Below are 21,095 nucleotides of genomic sequence, written 5' to 3' on the forward strand. Positions count from 1 at the left end.
AGTCGTGATGGTTCTATATGTGGGGAAGCAAGGTAGGAAGAGGTGAAGTGATTTTATCACCAACCTGGTGTGGGATTGGACAATGGGCTACAAAACAGTGGGGTTCAAATTCGAAGCTTCTGGTTGTCGAACTCCTCACTTCATAGAATGCTGTCCAGGTAATGCTCAAATAATGATACCTTTGCCTAACTTTGCTTTCCATGGATGCTCCCCACACTATGAATTTGTACCCTTCCTGACATGGTTAGAATTATTGATTTGTATTAGTAAAGACTTTTTACTCCACTGAAGACATTTTAGTGATTTGTAAGCTATTCTCATATATTATTATACATGCTGTCCATACAGCTGAGGTATAACTGTTATTTTAAAGATATTTCCTAAATAATTTCTGTATAGTTTGCCTGGAGTGAGGTTATTGACTTGTCTCAAAAAGGCCTTAACTTTTTATAGTTAATGCTTAAGTCCCTAGAGCACTCGTTCTGTCTGAGCATCCTTTTTCCTATGTGTCTTCTCTTTTAAGTCGCTAATTCCAATTCGTCTCAGAAAAAAAAAAAAACAAACCAGTAATAGTTTGTCTTTATGCTGCTTTCTGCTATAACTGTGCACCTACCAAGGTCTCTTCTTCCTTTGACCCTGTCTCCATGATTTAATTCATTCTTCCATTCTGTTTTCCAGCTTCTCTCTGCAAACTTCCTCTCACTCCATTTCTGGGAGAATTTTCCCTACAAACCAGGTCCCTAAGAGGATTAGGGAAGGGGATACCAATTTATTTATACCCACCTCAGCATGGCAGCAGCCAAACTAAGTTGCTGGATTGCTAAATAGCTTATGAAAAAAAAAAGCTTCGGTCTTCTGGTGCAGTTGAGTGAACAAGTGTCCATCTCACAGCTGCTCTGAACTTATCCCAAATGCTGGCGGGTTTTTTTTCTTTCTTTCCTTGTTTTTTACACTTTTCTCTGTGTAAATTTCCAACTCCTCGTGGTCACAGTGCCAGGTAACGTTGCCGTTGGTGTTTTCTTCTGTAGTGTCTGGTTTGAATGATCCCGAAGCAGCAAAAATCCATGGCGATGATCAAATGAGAATGACGCCTCTATGGTTTTTTTGTGCCAGCCTGGAGGCCCTTACATTTTGGAATTTGAGCCTTTGAAAAACAAAGTTACTGGACTCCAGTAAATGAAGTGTCCGGATGTTAGTGATGATTCATAAAAGCAATTAAAAAAAAAGGAAAGTGCTTTTCTGCGGAGCGTAATGTCTTGGTTTGAAGATGCCTTTAAGTGTGTCTGTAATGCTGCAAATAGTGGTCAGTGGATAGTGACCACTGTGTTTAAGATTATGGATCTGTTTCCAGCTTAACATTTCTTTTCACATGGTTCTGATGATCAAAAACATTTTCTTGGTAGTTGAATCTTTCTTATTTAGCTTCCAGTTCAAAATAGTTCCCATTTCTCCCCTCTTCTTAAATTTGTGAAAGAAATCCACTGAGGATTCAATATTTTCCGTGGAAGAAATGTGGGGGTTGCAATGTAAATATTGGAGATGTGTCAGATAATTGAAATTAGTCTTTTTTTTTTTTTTTCCCCAGTGCGACTCTCTTGCATTTTGCCCCTGACCTTCCGCAAACACAAAACGCCTTATTCGTACAGCTTTCAAAGTGATTTTCAGTAAGAACAGGCACTTCCAGTCTCGGTTCCTTCTCCAAGTGGTTGCCTCTTCACGTATTCCAAAATTGGGGCTTCAATTTGCTTTGCCCTCACACGCTGCCCTTGGTTAGACCACACATATATGCTAAGGGAAGCAAAATAGTTTACTGATTTATCATGGATCATTAGATGGAGTAACTATTCTTAAAACATCACCAGTATAGCTACAATAATTGGAGATGTGCTTTTGTTAACATTGCCAGCCTCTACCCTCTTGTACAGTACCCTTGGGTACTAAATAATTACCCACTTTGTGTGGTTATCTAGCTCACTAATTACCCACAAAAATTGGGGTCAGGTGTTAACTGCTTGAAATAAGTATCCTCCAAAGACTTGGTTAAATTGTATAAAGAAATTACTTGTTTGCAACAAAACTTTGCAAAAAAAAAAAATCAAACTTTTTTTTTTGGAAGGAAGATAACAGAATGCAACGAAGACAATGGATGTAAATTGTTCTGCGCGATGGCAGAATCTTGCACGCTGCTGTATGGGGAGTGAAAAAATGGTTGGCAGATACAGTGTCTCTCTAATCCAGTCTACTTTTCCCAAAGATTAGATCCTTCAGTACACAGGGTTTGATTCTTCCCCTATCTAGGCTGATGTCAATCAGGATTATGTCGGTATAAATAAGAAAATTTGTATCCCTGGATTCCTGAACTGATTTCACTGCATAATCCCACCTCTTCTGTCACCCAGGGACTTCTGCATTGCACCCAATAATTTAATTATGTATTGTATATTTATTTCTGCACGTTTATTTTAGTTGCTCCGAACCCTGTATGCATGCAGAATTTCATCCTAAGGCTGCTGCTCATAAAACGCAGCTTACTTTGAGTAATAATTTAATTCCTGTGTTCAGGGAGTTACCCCAGTGAGTCAAAGATTTCTAGATAGCCCCACCCTCCCCAACTTCCCGAACACTTACGCTGCCGTCACTTTTTCTTTGCCAGACCCACACAAGATGTCTAACTAGCCAAAATCCCAAGAGGCAGCTTCTCCTGCCTCCCCCACTTTAGCCCCAGAAAACTAGGAAATAAACCCTTAAAGCCCTTGAAATACCCAGCACGTGGAACAGAGGGATATTGAATAGACCGTCTTCCTAACCTGGTTTCTTGCATAGGTGCTCTCTGTCTTCAGTACAAAGGAACTGGAGTTCAGGGGGAGATAAGAAGGTGTTTCTGAAAATCTCACTATGCACCCACTTTGGATACCCCAACACCTTTAAGTCCTAAGCACCTGTGCAGTGACAACGTAACAAAGAAGCTGCCGCCTTTATTTATTTCTGTATTTTGCATTAGGTTCTTCCTCTCCTTTATAGCACCTTCTGTTCCCACAAGCGCCTTTCGAAGCCTGTGCAGGGTCAGGTGTTGGGCATTAAGAGCCCCCCCATCCCAGCCCCATTGCTCGGGCAGATGTGGGGTGGCAGGTGAGGCCCCGATGGGGAGATGTGAGCTCTGTCACATACCTGCGCTCCGCATGGTGCAGCGCGTCGCTGGAGAACGCAGGGATCAGCCTCGTAAAGCACAATGCAGATTTAGTCGTCATCTTTGTCTCTTCCCCCCCCGCCCTGCTCTGCTCCCCGCTGTTGGTAACTGTCTGTATTATTATTTATTGTTATCAAGGGATTTGGTTTGATCAATGAAGTGTATATGCGTCTGACGGACATTCGGAGAGGAAATGCTTGGAGAATGAGTAACATGTCTGCAGTGGAGGGTGTGCGTGAGGGAGAGCGAGCGAGCATCGGTCCTAGAAACATTGACTGATGAGTTCATTTTAAAATCCAAGGGCATATAGCTGGTAAATTAGCACATATTGCAAATATAGTCTGGTGTGAGAGGCAGCACCGCTGCCATTGAGCAGAGGGGGGGCGGCGAGGAGAGGAGGTTGTGAGCTCTAAAGTCACCTCAATGCAGACGTGGGGCGTGCGATTTCCACGGGCGGCTGCAGGGTGGCGGGGGGGAGCGGGGGGAAAACCGACACAGCGGCGGTGGATTTTATTGTTTTAAAATGCACATCCAGCCAGGGGGATGCGAGGCGAAGGGGCTGAAGTCCCACCACTCCCCCCCATCCCCGAATCCTTCCCTCTCAGCCCCGTGAACCCCGTTAGGGAGGGAGGGGGTGCCCGGGTGGGTCCCGGGGCTGGTGCGGCGGGGACGCGGCGACCGAGCCGGGGATGCGGCGACCGAGCCGGGGATGCGGCGACGGGTTTTTCCCGGGAGCTTAAGGGATTATTGGGAGGGGTGAGTGCGGCTGGTGTGTGTGTGTGTGTGTGTGTGTGTGCGAGGCTGGCGGCGGCGGCGGGGGGAGCCGAGTCCTTATTCTGTTAAAGATTTAAGTAGGCATGCAAGGAATCTCTAGGATAGTTGGCAAAGGGCGAGGGTGGGGAGCGGGGGGGGAAGGATCCAAAAGAGTCTGTAACCAGACACTGAAGCTTTCCAGGAGTGAGAGTGTGTGAGAGAGACGGAGACGGAGCGAGAGGAAGAGAGGGGGCAGTGTGGTCTAGTACATTTTCATCTGGTCGTTGATTTGAGCCTGATGCTTGCTGTCCCTCAACAGCCTCCCTTGCCTGTATTTTTTCTTTCCCCCTCTCCTTTCCCTTCTACTTCATCGAAGCCTAGGGGAGCGAGGAAAGATTAAATGTGCTTTCTAAAAGGCAGCCACTTCATGCAGCTATGTCTACTCCAACCCCCAGCTACCCCCCCACTCCCCCTTTTTGAAATAAAAAAAAAAATAGAGAGGGGGAGACAGAGAGGGGGAGAAGGAAGGAGGAGGAAGAGGAGGACTATAGTTTAATGATGTCGGGACTGGCTGATCCAGAAGGAGAAAAAAAAAAAAAAAAAAGAAAAAAAAAAGAAAATATTTGAGATCCTGGACGAGGAAGGACTTTGGTGAATGGGCTCAGACTCCTGAGGTGAGAAAAGGACGGAGTGAATGATGATGATTCCGTAATGGTGCCTGTTACCGCTGCCCCCCCTGTGCGGCGGCGGGAGCGGGGCCGGGGCGGGGATCTGCTTTGGGCGAGGAGCGACGGATATTTTGCGTTTTTAAACTCGGGCCCTCGGGTACGTTCCGGCTTTTCCCGCTGGGCCTAAAGCGGTTCCAGGGATGGGTGAAGGGCGCAGATCCATATTATTTATTTGGGGGGAGAGGCGGGGGAGGGAGAAGAGGGAGGAAAGGGAGGGAAGGGGAGAAGAGAGGAGAAGGAGGTGGCAGGCTGGGGACGAAATCCTGCTCTCGGTTATGGCCGGCGTAAATTTCCATTGGCTGGGGTTGCACAAGGTGCTTGTAGAGGAGTCGGTGCAGGATGGAGTCCCTTTTGTGTGTGTGTGTGTGCGGTGCTCGGGGACCCTCCTCTCCCGGGGAAGCGGGTTTTTCTCCAGGTTTTTCCTTTGCAAGCCCGGCAGGGGAGGGTGGTCGGTGCCTCCTCCCCGCTGACAGTCTGGGGTTCGCTCTGGCATCAGCCGCCCCCAGCTGATGCAGGAGTTGGGAGCGGGCCGCAGCTTGCAGACCCCCCTTAAGAATAATAATAATAATAACAACAACAACAACAACGGTGGGAGCGAGGAGGGAGGAGGGCGGCAAGGAGCTGCGGAGGAATTTGGTTCCTTTTTCTCCTTTTCTTTTCCTTGATATATTCCCTTAAAAAAAAAAAAAAAAAGAGAGAGAGAGATGTTTTAAAAATGCAAGCGGCTTGCCCAGCTGCACACACCCACCCTCTCGCCTCCCTCCCCCGTTTTGCGCACAACCGCACACACGCTCGCACTTCGCTCGCTCACCCGCGCTCGCTCGGGTGTCAAAACCCGCCGGGCACCCAACCTGGTCCGGGCTCTGCCCCTTCCCCAACCCCTTCCCCTTCCCCAGCCCCGAACCCGCCCGGGGGTCCCGCCCGCCTCCCCCCTCCCCACCGCCGGGCTTTTCCCCCCTGCTCTTGGCGCTGAAGATCGGAGCCTCCCCCGCTTCCAAATGGTGAGTTTCTTACCTGATTTTCTCGCAACTCGGGGGTTTTTTCTCCATCCCCGCCGGCCGCGGAGGGGGCGGGGAGGCAGCGCCTTTATGCTGCTGCACGCTTTGTGCCAGGCGGCTGGAGGGAGAGCCTGCATATTCTTGCTCTTATTTCTGCATTCCTTTTCGTTGAAACAATGAAAATAATTCCGTCACTGCCCCGAGCTTCCCTTTCTTTCTTCCTCTTCGTTATTTAAATGCGGAGACTTTTTCATGCGTTTGTCGCAAGCGACCTTGTTGGGAGCTGTAAGGAACCTGCCGTGCCTAGTCATTTTTGTATAAACGATTAAAAATGGAATGTATTCTCTCAACAGAGAAGCTCTCTCTTTCCACCTGTGTGTCCTGTTTTGTAATCTTGAGCCATGAATTGAACTTGCCTGCTATTCTTTTTCTCTTTCTCCTTTTTATCTTTTTATTTTTGATCCCTGTTTGGTGTTTTTTTTTTTTTTTGCAAGAAATAGTTTGTTGCGCCCCTCTCAATCCCTGAGACCCTAACTTGTGATGTTTAGCTTTTAAATCCACGGGTTAGGCTCTTGGGAGCTGTGAGTTGTGCTTTGACATCTTTCTTTTATTTTATAAATATATCCTCTACATATATGTATATGTGTGTGCGTGTGTGTATATATATAGACGTATACACACACATAGGATAGTGTTTAGTAAACCTTTTAAGGGAAAAAAAGTGTATCTTTCCTCCTTAGGGTTGATCGGTTGTTAGTAGGGCGGTGGTTGTGGCCATTTACTGTAAAAATCCAGTCTCAAATTAAAACTAGCGTTTGCATGACATATTTTTTTTCTGTGTGTATATTCAAGAGATAATTCTACAGCTGATACAGATATGGGGGTGTATGTGTGTACACATATAGTGATTATTATATATGTGTGTGTAGATAAGATATACACGATATAGATGCATGTAAATATAGCTATTGAGGTGTGTGTATAGATACACATATGGATGATACGTGTGTATGAATATGTATGTAGGTAAATAAAACCCTAGATATGTATATATATTTACATACGTAGGTATATTAATATACACCCTCGTGTTTTTATATTGAAAGAGAGATTTGCCTTGCTGCAGGCCACTGCATACAGCATCGCTCGCTCTTTTTCTTTTTTATTTTAATATATTTTTTCCTCCCCCCCCTTCTTGAGAGCAACACAAAGTACCCTGAGAGCGTAACAGTAACAGCTCGGTACATTGGTGCTTGACCTCAGCTGAAATCCCAGCATGCCTCATGCTTCCAAGTTTCAAAGCGAACGATTAATCTTAGAAATGTGCTCTATGGACACACACACTCCCCCCTAAAAATTAAAAAAAAAAAAAAAAAAAAAATTTAAAAAAAAAAGGTGAAAAAACCAGGAGATGTGTTGGGTCTTATGGATCGTTAGGTCAAAAATAAACTAAAGAATGAAATGGTTGTGTGTACCAACTGCTAAAAAGAAACTCAGAGTGCATGTTGAAGTTTTGTTTTAGTCCTTTTCTAGAACTTGAAGTGCTTTTCCAGGCAAAATTATGTGTAAATGACAAATCAGAAATGTTAAAAATATTTCCTCCTGCTGTTTTTCTTTATTAGATTTTTATATTGCTGTAAAATTAATTATGGTTGGAACTGTATTTCTTATCTCTGTTCTGCAAGGCAATTTATAATGAAGTTACTGTACCTTGTTATGGCACCGAATTACTGTTTGATACTTGAATGCAAATGCTTAAACTTAAACACAATGCACCAAAAATTAACTGTTGGTGTGACATTTCGGTATTTAATAGTGTAGGATATGCTTGATGGTTTAATACTTATTGAACTGGAAAAGGTTGCTTGTTTTATTTTTATTTTTTTAGCTTCTTTTTATCGACACTGTAATTTCATTATTTTACCTCCATGAAAAAAAAAAAAAGCCAACAAAGCCTTTTACTCCTGAATTCGTATATTATTCCAAACGCCCTCTCATTCCAAAGCGAGAAACTTACTCCGAGTTGAATTTATTCTGCATTATAAATCAGAATACGATACGCTAGAACCCAACCAGCTTCAGAGCCAGGCAAAAAGTGGTTTTTTTCCTGCTTTTAATCGCGGTTCCCCCCTAGAAACGCAGTTTTTATGTGCAGGGGGGGCTCCGCAATGTCCCCGCACCCTCGGGGTTTTTTTTTTTGGGGGGGGGGAGCCCCCCCGTGTCCGAGCCCCCAGTTCCTCCCCGCTATTGTCTCCGCGCTGCCTCCGCCTCGGCTGCGCGGTGCGGAGCGGAGCGGGGGGGCGGGAATTGCGCGGGGCTGCGGCAAAACAATGGCCGGGGGGGGCCCGGGGGGGTCCCGAGGGGGGTCCGGACCCGCTCCCCGCCCCGCAACGCTCCGCACCGGCGCATAATTGGGAGCGGGTTCAATCACTCCCAGTCTAGACTGGCCCAGACGCATCAATTAGAGGGTGCGGGGGGGAGCGCGGCCGCGGGGAGAAGATGAAATTAAATGAAAAAAAAAAATTTAAAATCAGGAATTAAAATAAGGAGGAAGAGGAAAAACTGGGCTCCCCCCACCCTCCTTTTCTAGCGGGAAAGGCGAAGAAGAAAAAGAGGGAATAGCAACTGAAATAGAATATATTTTCTCTCCCCCCCGCCCCCCCCGCCCACCCCACAAGGACAAACTCCATAATTCAGGGCGTGCGGGTTCAGGGGGGTTTCTCAGCCAGATTTGCGCGTGTGAGCTGAAGAAATGTCAGCGTTATTGAAACTTAATCGCGTTATAAATATCCAGTTGGAATAATTCCTTTGTAATCAATCCAGAGCTGCTCCTGCAATGTTTTTTACCTTCCGCAGACAAAAGGAGGGATATTGCATTTCGGTTTTATTTTTGCTTTATGCATATAGCTGTAAGGTTTTCTTGGCTTAGTGCTACATAGTTCCTTCAGTGATAATTTCATCGGTCTCTGGAGTTGTACATTTTCACTGGAATAAAAGGAAGCTGTGCACAAAAAGACAATTTTTTTGTCTTAAGAGGAAAATTGCAGAGAAAATAAATGTTGGTTGTTAATTTAATTTAAAAATAGAATAAGTAAGTCAGGCTTAGTAAGGACCAAAGATCTTATTCAGCTCTGAAAGAATACCAGACTGGGACTAGTTTTAATTAGAAGTATATCTAATATGCTATCATGACATTTAATATAACGCGTTCCCAAGTATTCTGTGCAAGACATGCAAATAACTAAAAAGGCAAAGAAACAGAGTGAGGAATATTTTCGCAATTTTTTTTTTTTTTTAAATAACACTAATTTTGCCAAACTCGAGCATTTAGGAGTTTTATCTGAGCAGCGACTGTAGCATTTGGCTCTGTGGCTTTGACCTCGTTGTAGCTGAGTTGGAACTTGCTTTCCCAAGTTGAAAGGCAGGGAGGTTTGGTGGCAGTGAAAGGTAGAAAAGGTCCGAGGCATTCTGCAGTTTGCCATTGTTGCTCTTTTATTTCCAGGGTTTTAACAGTACCCGAAGTTGCATAGTACTGCAGCTCAAAAAAAAAAAAAAAATTGCTGCCTTTCTTTCCTAAATAATTTCCGAAGTACTTTAGGATTTATTGGGACAGATATCAAATTGTAGTTGAGATACTATGTGATTACATGATTGATACATTTCTAATTGATTTCTAATTCAAAACTTCATTCACATTATCAATCCTTGATATGAAAATGTGGCTTAGGTTGAAATGCAATTGCAGCCTCTTCATATCAACCCAGTCAAAGTGCCAGTTGAATATGGCATAATATACCAATAGACCTATTTTTTGGTGAATTTGTTAACTTTAATTTCTCTGTGATGAAGCCTTTGGACACACTTCAATACTTTAAAGTGATGAAACATTTATTCGTAGCACATTTATGCATAATAATAGAAGACACTGTCCTACCCAGAGTATAAATTAAATGTTAATCTTCATTTCTAACCGTTTTCAGATGATTTTGGATATTTTAGTGGCCTCTTGCCTTTTGTGCTGCCCTGATTTTGCTCACTTTTCCGTAAGGTGAACAAGTTCCCAACGTGGGCTCACAAAAGGCACAAGTCAGAAGGAAAGAGCATCCCAGTTCTTCTTCACTCTTGGGAACACACACATTGTTTCAATAATCCGGGCAATAAATGCTAATTAGTAATGCTTAAGGACCCTACCAGTCAGAGTAATTATCATAATTTACCTCTTCCTTGTTAAAAAGCATTCCTTGCTGATTTAAAATTTTTTGAAATGATAGTTTCTTTTCTCCTCCTCTGTTGCATTAGCAATAAGTCCATGGCTCTGCTGCAGCATTGAAACACGTTTCGCATATCGCGCAGGGAGCTGGAGATAAACACGTGGAAAGATTTTCCCACATATAAAAAAATATTTTTAAATAGATATTTTTTTCCTTTGCCGTCCCTCTCTGCTCCCCCCCTTCTCCAGCACCACCAAAAACCACTTACAGAGGGAGAACAAAGGAAATCGCCAACTATAAAGGCATCATTAAGTATGAACAGCAACAGCAAGATAGAGTGTGTGATATGACAACATATTTTATTGCACAAAAGTAGAGATAATTAAATAATTCAATGGTATTCTTAGCTAATTAGCACAAAGATCTTTCAGAAGCCATCAAGAAAATGGATCTCATCAAATCTAATAATATGCTACATTTCCCGAAGATCCTGTGTTTTCCACTGTTGCTGCTGTTTCACCACCTGATACAATAACACGGAAGGTTACAAATAGTTGCTCATTTAATTGGGCTGTTTCTCCAGATAATATTTTCTGCATAAGGCAAGGAAGTGCATCTGTACAACTGGAATTTTCAATATTAGTCAATAATAGAGAAAAAGATCATAGCTTCGGAAAAGCCAGATCTATTCTAAGTGCTCCATTAGAAAGGTGAAATTATCAGCTAGGAGCCATTCTTGGGTTGGTTGTGATGAGGCTGACTCATTTTGATGTGGAGTTGGTGAACGAATGCTGGAGTCCAAGATCTTTTTATAGAGTTAATTGGGGACCTAGATTGCCTGTTTTCAGCTTTTCTAGAAATTAAGAAACGCAGGGCAGAGTCTGGGAGCTCTGGTTTAATGTGGGCTCTAATTTCAAGGCTAAAGCATCATCTCATTTACCAGTGGCACAAACTGGGAGAGCTCCATTCTCATCGGTGGAGTTGGTTTAGGTTTTCAGTAGGAGGACTATGACTATCACACTATGCAAACACTTTTTCCTCGAGGTGCTTGAGGTTTTTAGCTGGAATCAGTGACCGTAGGTGTTCACGAGTGCAGTCCAGGTTGGCAACCTACAGATCCTATACAGGGGAACAGGGACATTAGCGTTTGCTACTGGCAAACTCTGTTAGGCATGTTCTCAGTAATGAGGTGCATCAAATATTACTAGGAATATCTCATTGTATTGTTCGGAATATCTCATGATACTCCTTTGATCTAAATGTTCGTGTGATGCATTTACAAACTGTAATTTACTGCCTCAATGTTCGATATATCCAAGGTTACTTTTTCCTCTGCCAAACAAAGGAATGTCTGAAAATTTGGCTTTGGCAGTCAGTTAAACATCTCCTGTTCGGAGTAAAATGTCAGCATGCGGCTCACCCTTAAAATAATTGAAGGGGACATAGATACAGCGCTGGTTCTTTGGCCCCGAACCGAACTTTACTCCTGTGTTACAGTTAGGATGTATATTGACTCCATGGACTGCCCAGACAAGTGGGGTAAGACGCTATGGTTTATAATTATTTGTTACGCACGTAAGGTGGAGCTTATAGGCTCACCCTAAAATCACGTAGCGATGGCCCTAGTAAAGGGAAAGAGACTTTTACCTGCTCAGGAGAGATGGAGGCAAATTTCTAGGAAGTAAGTGGATGGAATATGAGGGGAAAAGGCACCAAAAGAATGCTTTGCCCAAGGAAGCATCATTAGCAAAGCAATAATTCATGTCTCCTGGTTTACAGGGCTGCTGTACTTAATCGTATGCATTCTTTCTCTGTGGAACTTTCCAGGTTGTGAATAAGGTTACTGATACGCCCGGGGACCCTCTCATGTACCCCCAGATGTAATTATGAAAGAATATGTTACTTCTGTGAGCAAGTATTGCATTTTTTTTTCTCTTCTGTTTTTGTGTCATTTACGAAATGTTCTGGCAACTGTATTTGATATATGAGGGCATTACAACTAATTAAAAAAATATCTATTTTTCATGATGAAAGATGATTCTCTGATCTGCATGGTAGTCAAAGTGACTGTGGAAGGCTGTGACTACAGCAATTGTTTTTCTTTATCAGCTCTTCCCACACTGTGGTCAATGAATCTCCAACCTCCTGGACTGAAATGTCTGACACTTGTAGAATCATTTCTTTGCTGGCCCTTGTATCTGGGACTGACTGGCACACCTCCAGCGGTGCTTTAACAGCGGGCTGATGGTACGCTGCCTCTAATTATATGTTCTTTAAGGAGCAGGGAGTGGGGAGGGACATAAAAGGGTGAACATAAGCTTTGCCTTGTGCTTCTCATGCAGTCCTTTGAGTAAGGGGAGGTGTCCAGCAGCAGCTCTTGAAGGATGGCTTGGGCTTCGCAGAAACAGGCAGGAGATTAGCTCTGGCAGAACTGATGTCTTGCTGCTGACTCCTCCTGTCAAACAGCCAACATTTGGACCAAAACCTGCTGCTATTTGCATTTTGTTGGACACCTTTGGAAGACGGGACAGACGGGGCGGCCCTTTGGTGTCCTGTGTGGCAAAGAGGAGGATGAGCTGAGTGAGAAGTCTCCAAACAGCTCCCTCTGGCTACTCCAAGAAGCTGAACTGGTGGCTTCTGGTCCCTGGAAGCCGTGTCTGATGATCACAGGCCGTTATATACTTCTCACTCGACTGCTAACTCCACTTTTAAGATGAATTATGCAAGAAATGCTGTGAAGCGTCAGACATTGAGGAACTGAGGAAGAGTCCTCTCAATGTATGAACTCGTTTCTGGATAAAGTCTGAGACTCACCTGGATTCCAGCTCCTCGGGAAAGGACAAAAAGTGGCCAGGAACAAAACAATAATCAGTGGGCTTTGGTTTTCCTGTGCATGTGTGCTTGTATCATGTCTGAACTTGCAAAGAGTATACTTGGTTATTCACAAGGAATCCAGTAAATGGTGAATCTGTAAATCAGTTCCTGCAAGTGTGTTTGTCTCATTTGATCACCCCTTTCCCCCAGGGCGTCCCCAGTTCCCAGGGGTTGGGACTGGGTCCTTTTGGGGGCTGGGATGGGGGGACAATGGTGGGAAGAGGGTTGGAGGGCTCCTCACACACAGGCTGGTCAAAATTTGCCTTCAAGTCTTTTTTGTTCGGCCTGTTTTCACTTCACAAGTACCTGGCAGGGGAAGGTGATTTAAAAGATCTCACTGTCGAGGGCCAAAATACACCAAAACCTCATGAAACCTGTAATTCTCTCTCGTACTTTTCAAAGGTAATTCAGAAATAACAGTATAACTTTTGCATAGTTCCTATTCTCCTTCACCCCTCTCTGATCTTTTTCATATGACCTAACATCCCCATGTGTAGTTTTGGGGTATAATGTGGATTTTGAAAGATGCTGAAACACAACTGGAGGAGGAGGGAAACCCTGGGTTTGAATTCGTGGTATTCCGCTTGCTGTCTTTACGTCAGCATCCAGTTCCTTTTGGAGTATCTGAATAGAAGAGTTAAAAATAGTGATCAAAACCCAGGAACACACGACATTTGGTACAATTGCCAAAAAATATTCAATAGGAATCTAAAGCCCCCATATTCCTCAGGCAGCCAAATGGTTCTTTTCCTTACAGCTGTGGCACGCAAACTGGCATTGTGAAGGCGAAGAAAAGTGCTCCACTTTTTTTCCCTCTTTCCCTGTTTTTAGGAAGAACTTTCCCCAGATTCCAGCCCCCCAAAAGCACAAGCTCCTGTCTCTTGTGCTTCCGTGGAGGGTTCTATATTGGAGCATGTGCACTTGGTGCGAATTCCCTGGGAGCTGGAGATAAGCAAAAGGAGACTCCGGCGGCAGAAGCAAAGCCGAAATTAATATTTCTCGTGAGAAATCTCTCCCAGTCCATACAGGAGAGTGCAGTGGGGCAGCGCGGGAGGTGTGTGTCCCCATTTATCTTTTCAGTCGAGATATAAAACCCAAGGGCTCCTCTGTTGTTCAGGGACAGATATCCAGGGAGAAGTTATGTTCCTTTGTTTCTATGTGAAAACTTTCCTTCTTTTTTTATCCCCCCCTTTTTTTTCTTTTTTTCTTTTCTTTTCTTTTTTTTTTTTTTTTTAAATAATATCCTAATTTGCTTGCAATACCCCAAAAGAGACAACAACGCTGTTGGAACTATCTCCTCACCTCAGGAATAAAACAACAAAATATTCTGGGATGTGTTTGATCCTCTCCAGGTTGGAATGTATCTGTCTGTTGGAAAACAACAGAGGGGTTAACGTTATAAAACATATGGAGCAGTATATGCGTGTGTTTTGTTCACGGGTGATCGTACCTCGTTATTTAGTAATTCCTCACTTCTACAGCAAGTTCCGTGTGTGGATCTCAAGGCGCTTTCTGCGGGGAGCTGGATTAACTCCCCCAGGTCCCTTTGCGAGGTGGGTATGGAAACGTTCCCGCTCCTTATTCACACGGGGGGAACCACGGGCAGAGAATCGAGTCCCCATTTTCAAGGTTTTTAACCACCGTGTCCTTTCCACACTTTCATTTTGCTGATAACATGGAGTAAGACTCATTTTCAACCCAACTATCCAAAAATATATCGAAAACCAATAGAATATAATGGATCAATTTCTTTTTTAAAAAAGAAATGGATCCATTTAAAAAGAAGTATATATATATTCTATTGGTTTCTTTTTTAAAAAGAAATGGATCCATTAAAAAAGAAATATATATATTCTATTGGTTTCTTTTTTAAAAAAGAAATGGATCCATTAAAAAAGAAATATATAGATATATATTCTATTGGTTTCTTTTTTAAAAAAGAAATGGATCCATTAAAAAAGAAATATATATATATTCTATTGGTTTTTGATATATTTTTGGATAGTTGGGTTGAAAATGGGTCTTACTCCATGTTATCAGCAAAATGAAAGTGTGGAAAGGACACGGTGGTTAAAAACCTTGAAAACGGGGACTCAAGATAGATAGATATATATATATATTTCTTTTTAAAATCTGGAGCAGGGGAAGGGAGACTGGCTTTCAATACAGAGGGCTCGCTTTTCAGAAGCCTGGGGTTCTGTTATTCTACACAGAGCACCTCTGAAAATCAACTCAAAGCGCTGATTGGAAAGTTTGTCTCCAGCGTTTTGCCCGAGATGGCTGAGCTGGTAATTAATTGGATTTCAGTTCACTGAGATCCAGCCCATTACTACAGCTCTAAATCACAGCACCTGCAGTCACTTGTCTGATGCACCTTTGGTTTTAAAACGTTTCCTTTACAGCCTTTTTCCCTCTGTGCCTATGTGCCTCGACGGTGGGTAATATGGCAGGGGAGGGATAAAGCTGTTCCTTCGGTAGCTCTGCGTGCTTGTTGACCCCTAACCAGCATTACCTCCCTCCATAAAGCAGTTTTGAATGGCCAGAGCCGACCGTGCTACGATTGACAGCCTGAACAGTTTCTACACCTGTAAGGATTTTACATCCTAGCCAGCAAAGCTACTTGCTTACATTTATTGGGTCACGTTAGGCTAATTTCAACACAAATGGAACCATTCGCTTGCTCTTTAGCTTGAGTCTCGGGGGGAAAAGAAATTTGCTCTCTGCGCTCGGAAGTCCAGGCACGTTTTGGGGACCCGCAGCCTCTGCGGCCACCTCCGCGGGCTCCATCTCCACCCTCTTCGGCATCTGAGCTCAAGCTTGGGTTTGGGCTTGTGAATGGTTCATATGGCAAAAACCACGCTCTATTTTTCAGCTCCCACTTCGTTAGGGTGTTCCTGCATAGCCTAGTGAAGTGGGAGCTGAAAAATAGAGCGTGGTTTTTTGCCATATGAAGCATTCACTTAAACTGGATGCTGGGATCACTTGCATTTCATGAGCTCCCGTTCTGCTGGAGTTGATGGAGCGACCGGGGGGTTACAGGAAGGTAAATCTTCCCAACGTAGCCCAGCCCAGAGAGCTTTGGAAGCCGTGACTGAGGGAATAAGTGGGAGGGATGTTCACAGAGCTTTTGATTTGGGCAGAACCTGCCCCTACTTTTTAGATTGTCTACGCCAGAATATATTTTCTTATGGGCTTCAGCTTTTCCCTGCTTGCTGCTCCAACAGAAGACAAAGGTAATAGGCTTTCTGGTGCCCCGCTCCCTGGCTATCTCTAAACAATTAATTATTGAAATCTTCAGCATCGTTGATGCATCTTTGCTTCTTCTACAAACCAAATGGTTTTTTTCTGCTAGAGGAGACGCAAAAGTAGAGATGCTTTTAATGAGCACTTGAACATGCCTTTTTTCTTTTTTATGAGTTTATTTCTGAGTCTGGGCTTTTTCTCTCTTATCTGCTGCCTTCAGAGCCTTGCCTTCTTCCTAAGAGCTGGACTTTAGTTGATGCAAAAACCACACATGCAATGGGACAAATCCTTAAACCGACTCTAACGTCATTGTCAGAATTGCACCAAGAATAATTTTGACACAGAGACAGTAAGATCAGATGGTAAAACACTGAACCAAGAGCTCATCAGCAGGACGTCTTCTTCCTGCTGAGATTAGTCGAGCCCGTTCTCCCGGACACTTTTTATCCATATCAAGAGGAAGTTTGGAACTAGATTTAATCTATTTCCCAGAAGTTGCTGGTGCTTTCATGTAAAATGAGGAGTTTGTTATCAGGACAGGAAGAAATTTTTGGAGCCATCACAAGACTTTCTCTGCTTGGTGCATCAAAGAGATGGATTAATTTGATATATGAGGGCCGTAATAGTTATTACCATCTCTCCAGGCGTACACATCAGGTTCCTTTGCTACCTTCACACACCCACAGCCCCTGTCCCATGTTTAGGAACACAAAAAAATGGAAAACTAGACCTCACCTCACCATTCAGTTCTCCTAAAGAGATCCAGCTGAGTAAATTGAAACGATTGGAACCCGTCTTTCATCTACTAATGGTCTAATGGGATCCCTTTGTGTTGATTTTAGCACTTTCTCTCCTTGGCCGAATTGAAGAATCCACTGCAGTAATGCCCAACCTTTTATTGTTGTGCCATGTTATTCATGAATTATTCCAGTTTCATGGTTACTTTTGTTCTGGCCTATAGCCTGTTTTAAAATATTTGTGAAACAAAAGAAAGGAACGTAGTTTTCCCACTTCCCGTCTGTCTGTCTAGAACCGTGGGTCCAGTTTCCAGCTCTGAGAATCGAGCTGATCATTTAGGAGAGATGGGGATGCTGTGAACCAAGAACTTGGCATCATAGACTTGCGTGTGTTCTGGGCAAGTTCTAGTCTCATTCCCGCATCTCAGCAATGATCGTTACCGCCCCATCCTTAGAAAAATGTAGCAAAACCAGAACCCATGTCCTGAGCCTCCTCAAAGCGCAGAAAAAATTTGAATTTGGACTTGATTTATCCTGCCAGTCAGTCTGTCTTTCCTTCAGAAGAAGACCCAGAGAAGCGTGTTGAGATCTCGGTTCCACCTTTCATGAATAAAACCCTGTCACATCCAGATCTGCGCAAACCACTTAAAAATAAAACAGAGGTAACGTTAAGCGGTATTGTGTGATAAGGGAAATTTCTCTGCCCCTTCAGTAACAATGGGCCAGTCCACCTAATATTGCACAAACTGACATCTCTTTTCTAAAAATGGATGTCTGAGCATTCAGTCAATGGAGTAATCCAATTGCCTGAACATTCTTGGGTGCTTTATCATTTAAATTGTAATAAATCACAGTGTGCCACAAGCTGTATTGAGCTGCATCAAGTTACATTCCCACCAACAACATGCGGTAACCAGATGAAATCAGTGTGACATGATGTAATTGAACTGAAAATTCAATGCACGCACTGTTTTGTCTTTAAAAGTTGGCTTAAATGGAGCTCTTAAAAATTAGGGGGATTTTCTTAAAATCACTGCCAGTCTCACGTATTTTACTCCCCATTTCGCCCCTTTATTTACTTTAAATAGTGAGCACATGGGGCCTGCCCGTAAGTCCATTGAACTCTATGAAAAGATTATAATTTATTTCAGACTTCAGACCTGGCTGGTCGGGAATTTTGCAGTAAAATATAGAAGTGCATTTTTTAGGACAGCTGGGCTAACACACTGATGCTCCCATGAGTTCCTCAGGAAGATGCTTCCACAAACTAATACCTACCATGGTTTGGAAAGATTTAATTATATTTGGTTTCTCCCTACCCCCTTTTGGAAGTAAAAGTAATGGGATAAAATAATTTTAACTCTCCTAAGCAGTCCTTTATTTCTCAGAGTAATATTCCCCCAGACCACCTTAAGGAATTCCCTCCTCTCCTTGGTTTTGTACATGTTTCAGATATTTATACAAGATGTATGAACATAAAAAGGATTATTCATAACATTGTTTTTTCTGAAACAGGGGACTAAAGCTAAACATAATCTGGTTCGGTCCCCAGCTGATGTAAATCATTCGAGCTCTCCTGGAAGTTGCCGATGGAATCTTTTGGTGCACCCAGTCAAGGATTTCTCTCTGCGGGAAGAGGAGGGAGAGCGTTGAATAAAAGTGACGGGGACAAACTCGCGCCACCTGTGATGGTGCCCGTGGATGCGCAGCGTGCTGGAAATTCATCACAGAGCTTGGTGGAGGTGCGATGAGGTTACGACTCGGGCGACCAGAGCCGATGCCGCTGCTAACAGGTAACGGTGGGGTGGAAAAGCAGCGGCACAGAAATTAGCCTGACGCAGTTACCCGGACGAGCGCGCAGAGCTGGATCACGGCGAAGCGCGCGCTACGTGTTTTGGCTGAAACGTTACCGGGGTTCACTAGTCCGGGCCTAGCTACATGTCCTGCTCTCAACTGCAGTGGCACTTAAGCCCCCGTCTAGTTCTGCCGAATTTATTGCTGCAGTTACAACGACAGCGCCGAAACCCCTCGTGGGGGTGATGCTGGTGTACACAGAGGGTAGAGCCGAAGTGTAAGAAGGGGGAATATTACATATAATAGGAGATCAAGAGAGGTAGTGACTGGATAAGAAAGATGTGAATGAAACGGGAAACCGGAGGAGAAAAATGTGGGAAAGGGGGAAATAAACCAGCAAGGGGTATGTGTCCAATTATAAACTCTGACCCCGACTGTACAAGGGAAGGTGCTGGGCAGTATGAGCCCATTGTGTGCAGGGTCACTGATGAGGCACCATTAAGCCGTCTTTTTGAACAGGGCATTTAAAGACAGATTAAGAAGTGATAGCACATGCAATTGTGCTGGCATTTCTAGAGGGAGATACGTCCCCTGCTCCCCCTCCACTGAAAGCTGCGGTGAGCAGAAGCTGCTGGAAACAGCCTTTGAGAGAAGCTCCGCTGCAGTCACAGCATCCATGAACAGAGCTGCGTGTTCCACCCTTCTTTCTTCGCATGCTTTAGAAAAGTTAATTAAAGGAGGCTGGGATTTGAAAAGTGAGAAGTACCATTGCCAAACCAGCTCTTCAGTGTTCCCTTTATTGTTCGCTCTGACCAGAACATCAGCACAGACCTCGCTCCTACTACTTACATACCGTATTCCCACAAACGTAATGGTTACAATGTGGTAATGAGCAATAGATTATCAGATGTTCAGATAAGGTGGATCTAATGGCTGTGTTACCGTTTGTAGGGTAACTACAATAATTATTAAACCTCCCATTTTACAGGCATGGGAAAGTTGAACGATTTGCCCTAAATTTCACATTAAGTCATTCACAGAGTGAGGGAAATGGCTAATGGCAATACTGTGGCTATATTGACAGCACTGAAAAAACTGCCAGGATTTTGTCAGCCGACTAGTGAGTGTGCAGAGTTACTGCAATAGGGAGAATACGAAACTTAGACGGGTGCTCCTGCATGGGAGCGCATAAATATCACCTTGTTGTGGAAGAGATTTCCAACACCTCTCACATCCCGCCACGTCCCCGCCAGCTGTAATGTAGTGAGGCAGCAGAGACAAAATCTTTAACAAATGGGGCCAGGAAGGAAACAGCTTTAATTCTTTGGCCAGAAAGACTCTGTGATGAGCAGCAGTTCACACGACTACGAACAGACAGGAACCCTCTCGGCTTTTTAAAAAGCCTTGTCTTCATGTTTAGGGGAGAAAAATGCCAAGAAATATCGAAGCTGTATCTTGTCTTAGTTGGTTAGCACGTTTCCCCAGCCTGCAAAATTGACTCTTTTTATCGGGCAGGACGAAACCCTTGTTTTTCTGCCTGTTTTCCGTGAGCACTTTCTAAGCTGGGCACAGAGGCCCTCCAAGAGCTTTCGGCGAGGCCTCCGGCCTCTGGCCTTGAAGCTCAAAGTTGCCGTGGCCCTTTCATGTTGACATTCCTGGTAGGAAGTTTGGTTTTCATGCCTTCCCGTGGTTTTTGATCTTCACTCTCGGAAGCCTCATTTACACTCAGCTGCACCCGCATCTCTGGCCTTAATCTTTCATAACTGAGTGGCCTACTCATCCAAGTGTGGCAGCGATCTTACCCCCACCCACGTGCCAGTGTAGATGTAGGAGACTCTCCAACTGTGATGAAAACCAATAAGTTCATTGGCTAGGCTGTTTCTTGTCATACTCCAAATATTTGGTCTCCTTTGTCACTACAGCTTGAGTCCCTCGATCCTCTGTCAATACAGTCCCCTTCTCCATCTGAGAACTATTTGCTGTAGAGCAGCATGTTTCCATGAACAACTGGTCCATTTTTGCCCGCCGCTTTGCTGGACATTATTCTTGAAGGGCCAACTTATCACATACGAAGACTAACAGCTGCTATATCCTTAACGTGCATATGTAGCTGTCTCAGTGTGAGAAGTGACCGTATGGGATGTTGTGTACGAACGATACAGGTGCTTCTGTCCCAAGCAGAGCCCTGGGTGCAGGACAGCATCTCCTCTTGGGTCCATACTTCGGTAATGATACGAAGCAATCACTCTGTAAGGAAAACAGCAAGGCTGGTTAGAGGTTTATGAATTATGACTTTTTTTGGAGGGGGAGGAAAAAAATCTGAGAGACCTGGGGTTTTTTATTCAAAAGAAGGGAAGGCTGAAAGTGAAACTTGAAGATTGCCTGCAAATAAAAGAAAGAGGCAGAGAAGAGGGTACTTTGCTCTCCATGTCCACTGGAGATGAGGCCCACAAGACAGTTCTCTCTATCTGTGATTCTTCTCAAAGAAAAAAAGATACTGCGCCAATACAATCTGATAGGGAGAGGACTGCAGGGTGTAATATATTTTGCCTGCATTTGTTGGTCTACCG

General features: G+C 43.9%; 1 long non-coding RNA gene across 8 annotated transcripts in view; it reads left to right on the plus strand.

The window, feature by feature from the left end:
- LOC135998714 (uncharacterized) overlaps positions 1–12,833 on the plus strand; it is a 36,653-nt gene extending 23,820 nt beyond the window's left edge. For 3 of the 8 annotated variants that reach the window (XR_010607639.1, XR_010607640.1, XR_010607637.1), the window contains exon 9: positions 679–1,500. This is a non-coding gene — a long non-coding RNA (uncharacterized LOC135998714). Of the gene's footprint in view, positions 1–678; positions 1,501–11,704 lie in introns of those variants that run through there. The other 5 variants (XR_010607638.1, XR_010607642.1, XR_010607643.1 and 2 more) reach the window with 4 other exon arrangements.
- Positions 12,834–21,095: the final 8,262 nt, after the last annotated feature.

The sequence above is a fragment of the Caloenas nicobarica genome, chromosome 26 (genome assembly GCF_036013445.1).
Source record: "Caloenas nicobarica isolate bCalNic1 chromosome 26, bCalNic1.hap1, whole genome shotgun sequence".
Taxonomy (NCBI): domain Eukaryota; kingdom Metazoa; phylum Chordata; class Aves; order Columbiformes; family Columbidae; genus Caloenas; species Caloenas nicobarica.